Source organism: Atractosteus spatula, chromosome 7 (assembly GCF_055471065.1).
Source record: "Atractosteus spatula isolate fAtrSpa1 chromosome 7, fAtrSpa1.hap1, whole genome shotgun sequence".
Classification (NCBI taxonomy): Eukaryota; Metazoa; Chordata; class Actinopteri; order Semionotiformes; family Lepisosteidae; genus Atractosteus; species Atractosteus spatula.
The window spans coordinates 63,085,059-63,089,877 of NC_142712.1; the positions used below are offsets into that span (position 1 = coordinate 63,085,059).

Below are 4,819 nucleotides of genomic sequence, written 5' to 3' on the forward strand. Positions count from 1 at the left end.
CACTTTTATAAAGCAGGTCAGTTAGAGAGAACCTTAGGAACTTCTGTTTGCTGACAGGCTGGCCTGACTGGAAAATAAAATAAGTGCATTATCATCTTGAAAACCTAGTCAAGAACACACTCAATGCAAATATAACTGTATGCGCCAACACAAAAATTAATCAACTATTAACTATGTTCACATAACAGGGGAGCTGCATGTTCCAAGCAAAAGTAAAAGTTTGTTTTTCCCTGAATGGCAATAATAATACAACCGGAAATAATGTACAATAGTAAATATATTGTAGCCGGATGTAGAATTTGATGTAGCATTGTAACAGACCTTGACAATGCAGTGCTTAGCTAATCACTCTGTTGAACTGTGGAACATAATGGGTCTCCACAAAGCAATAACCTCACAGAGGTACGTCTTTGTGTTTACAGGACTCAACAGAGCAGTTCCAGCATCATGGAAAATGGGAGGTTACATTGTGCCCAAGAATAGCTGCATCTGGGAGTGAAGAAATGGAGCGCAGAGATACAGCAGTGTTAAAGATGGCTAGAGAACTACACTGGCCTTGCAAACACATAGCTTTTGCTGTGGTTCTCTTCCTTAAAAGGGCCGGGCTGTCACGTTGGCTTTATCTGAAGAGCTGGGAGTGCCTGAAGAATGGAAGAGTTCACTCACAGACACTCACCAGAGCGAGCTGTGAGAATTCCAGGCGATATGCTTATTAGGACTCGCACATTCACGGTACCTGCCTGCTGACGGGTATCTCACTTTGATGTAGCCTTTCTATGCATGCAAGCAAAACACGAAAAATATGCAGAGTGAAAGGACGTTTTTCTGAAGTTAATAAATGAACAATCCCTCTGTGGAAGTCATCAGATTAATCACATAACAGGGTCTGTATACTATTTGGAATTATACAATCTTGGAAAACTTTATTCTGATACATGGTGATTGTTAAGCACATGGGGAATGGTAGAGTTTACCTAATACATTTATTTAGGTTGTGTGCACATTTACTATACAGGTAAAAAAATAACTTAAATCTTATAAGAACACCTTTCAGGGTTAAGGTGATTTTTTAAGCATTAGCTTTGAATAATGGGAATGAAAATGAAATAGCTCCTGCTTTTTCCCAACCATCTTCACTTCCAATTCTGCTTTTTGCATAAATAATGTCAAGGCTCATAAAAAAGGTTCTGCCTCTCAGAGTTGTAATTGTTAATCCCATAATTCAAATTGATTATTCTTTTCAGAACACCCAGTTTTCCATAGCCTGGGAATACCACTGTAAATAGGAGCATTTATAATTTGTTTAGGGTAGCCCCTGTGATTGCTTCTTAAATCATACACAATAGAAAGGGAACCACTTTTTCTCTCAAAATTTTCAAAGAGTTTCGTGGACCTGCAAGTAATGGAAGTTTGCAATTTTCTATAGAACATCTGGTGTCCCAATGTTCTGAAGATTCGTCAGTTAATAAATGACATCATTATTTCCAAACAAAATCATCTAAAGTAAATGTATTAGTAATATGATGTCACACCAGAATTTTTACGATTTTGTTTTTGCCTGCCTGATCATTGCATTGTTTCATCTGGATTTTCTTATAATGAACTGGATTCGGTTTTAGTGCAAAATATGTAGAGTCAACATATACAGTATGTTAATTCCCGTTCCCAGAAGCATTCAGATTCATGTTTTATACGACAGCTGCACTTCCACCTTGTAGCCTGATCTCTTCACATCTCCCTTCACATCTTGCTATGCTTGACGCCTACCAAGGCTAAGCCTGGTTGGTACTAAGAATTTCACTTTGGCCACCAAATGTTATAGCAACAAAGAGAACAAAGACAACCTCTGGCAGTAACCCTCCACAAATGACTAGCTGATGTGCTGAAGGCCATGATAAAGACTAAGTTGGGGAAAAAAGAGCTTCCCACAGTTTTTGTTTACTGACTTGCAATGAGCGACAGGAACAGGTCCTGCTGAGTTTCCAGTTAAGTACAGAAATGTGAACATAGCAAAATATCAAGAAAAGGATTAATTTTCTATAGTCCTGACTTCTTAACTTTCATACTGTGGGCCTGTGTGCTCCTAGTTGCGTTTCCACTTCAGGTTGTGCTGCAGACCCCACACATGGCTAGCTGGTGGAGAAGTGAAACTCATTGAAGGCAAGCTTTTAGCAGTCCTCCAAGGGTCTTCCATCTCACTGCACTGCTTCAACACAGTCGATTCTTCAGCTTCATTACTTCGGCAAGGTTGAAAAGTACTTCCCTCGCATGTTCTCCTGCTTTTAGGGGCGGAAAAGTAAATGGAATACAAATTAAAAATAAATGGCGCTGGTGTGGGAACATCATAGAAGGGGAATTAAAGTATAAGCTAAGACCTGGGAACATATTAAGCTGTCTGAATATATCTGATTAAATCCTGCACTGCTCATAGCACCTTTGAAAAAAAATGAAAAGAACGCATACAGCAATACATTATGCTCTAATTTGCATTCTAACAAAGGTTGTTATCCTGTTTACATTCTCAGATTTCTGAGAAAAACCGCTAATCTGTTAGATTGGTTCTCAAGTTTTATAGGTGTAGTTTAAGACTATTGCCAAAAAAAACACACCATTTGCATTATTGCTTTTGTTGCCACATTGTCTAATGCCATTGCCACTGGCAGATGCTCTGTAGCAAAACGCCCTTTGTGAAGACCATGCATCATGCTGAAACACACTGGCACCACTCTCTGAGATGGTCAGTGACCGTCTCAAACCATATTCAGGGAATGCAGTGCATCTGAGTGAAAACTACAAAGTCCATGCAAAGGATTTACATATCCTAAGTGAAGACATCCTAACAGTAGAATCACATGACTCAAGGAAAGAAACATGACGTGTCCTTATCCCTGTGTAACTACTGCCAGTTCCCACTGTGGAATATCACACAATATTTGTGCACCCCATTGTTTATCCAAATTACCTGGAGATTTTAAAGTGTTATGAACACGTCATACATTCATTTTGATATGCCCTTTCCAGAGTTCTTTTTATAAGAATGTACACTCAGCACAACAAATGATCATAAAATAATTATTGAGAATCATAAAATGGCACTTGGCACAGTTAGAGATGATATAACAGGACAGTTCATGTGATATAAACTGCTCCTGTGATGTGCACTAAACACATACTGTACCTAGGCTACCGCAGGGCTAAGCAGTTCCTATCTCACAGCTAGAGTTAGAAAGGCCATTATGGGCCCTTTTCCCAGTCTTACCTCCTTGGCTGCTTTCCCAGTCTGCGCTCACAGCTTGACACAACTATGCGCCATTCTCTAGAGTAAGGAGACTTCTGTATTCCCTTCAGTCCTTCCCTTCAAGGTTGTGTCTGCAGATGAAAAGAAACAAAAACAGTGACAGCCAGGCGACTAAGCGAGAAAATTCAAAACAACAATCTTTCAGCAATGCTTTAGTTCCTCAGATTTACATACTGTACTGTACAGTACATGCTACAGCAAGATAAAGATGTACAGATGTAAAGAAAGTTGGGTCTGCAGTTCCACAATCTGAAGGATTCCCACTGGACACATGACATATACACGTCTACATATTAATACGCCAGAGCTGAGATCAGACAATCCTCAGCTAGCTTGTGTGCGCATGAAGAAAACTGATAATCTGAGAAAATTACAATTATTAAAAGCATAGAATATCTAGCCTGGGTGAAGAACAAATGACAGTTCTGTGATTTTGAATGTGTTTTTAAGTTCTGTATGGGATGCTCTTATAAGATTTTTTCGCTTCTGTGGTTATTTCCAACACTAAGGTTTTTCAAGTGAAAATCTGGCGCGAGGGAATTCTTACCGGCTGCTGACCTCATGGCTTGCAGATGCTAAATACTCTACTGCTTCTTTCTATGAACACCACCGTTCCCAGCCAAAGCTTGTCACTTTTTTACTTTCTCCTTTATTATGGATTACACATTCCGATATTGACTAGAATTTGACAGAGGGAGGCCTGTGCTACAGAGAAGGGGGAAAACCCAGCACTAAAATGCAAAATCGGCACCAGCAACAGTGGCATGAACATTTCGGCCGTAGCCAAAGATAGCAAAAGTACTGCATTGTGATATTTTATTAATGTGTTCCCTTATCCTGTGCTTGTTCAAGAGGAAAGATGTAACAACCCACAAAAGTTACATAAATCATGAGTCTTGAGCTATGTTTCACCCCCCTCTCATTTGGCATCAGCATCAGGGTTTTAAAACATTTAAAATACCACAACTTTTGAGAATATACTTGTAAAAAGTTCCTCAGGTTTTTTTCCCCCCACTTACTGTTGAAGGAGTACTTGTGTAGGATGTGACTCTATGCTGTCTCTCTATCCAGGAGAAACTAGTATTTGATGTTGCTACAGTAAATTCCAGAGTACAGGGGCATGGACCCTGTCTTGTGTTAACAAAAGGTACAGTAGCTCTACAGAGTTTGTTGTGGTCAATCTTCCACCTCTACTAACCAGGCAGCAGCACTGGAGCAACTCCTGTTGATAACAAGGAAAGACTGGAACCAATGTAGAGTCGATGCTTAAAACAGATGAGAAATGATGGCTAGCCCTCAAAGCTTACATCCAGATACATTAAAGCAAGTGCCAAGCATTTCTGTTTAGCATGTATTAAAATCACACAAGAAAACTGTCTTATAAAGTTTTGCTTGGCTTTTACTACAGCTGTTGCCATGTTTAATTTCAAACATTCCAACACAAAGCTGTAGCTTTAGCAGTGAACTGAGCTTTAGCAGTGAACAAAATTATTCTGGTGTTCTAACAAACAACTGAAATCA

At 39.4% G+C, this 4,819-nt stretch overlaps 1 long non-coding RNA gene across 1 annotated transcript; it reads right to left on the reverse strand.

Moving 5' to 3' along the window:
* Window positions 1–896: 896 nt before the first annotated feature.
* On the reverse strand, window positions 897–3,369 carry LOC148831623 (uncharacterized). The gene is made up of 2 exons (XR_016091313.1): window positions 3,260–3,369; window positions 897–2,279 (listed from the first exon to the last, which is right to left on the reverse strand). It is a non-coding gene; the product is annotated as an uncharacterized LOC148831623 (long non-coding RNA).
* Window positions 3,370–4,819: the final 1,450 nt, after the last annotated feature.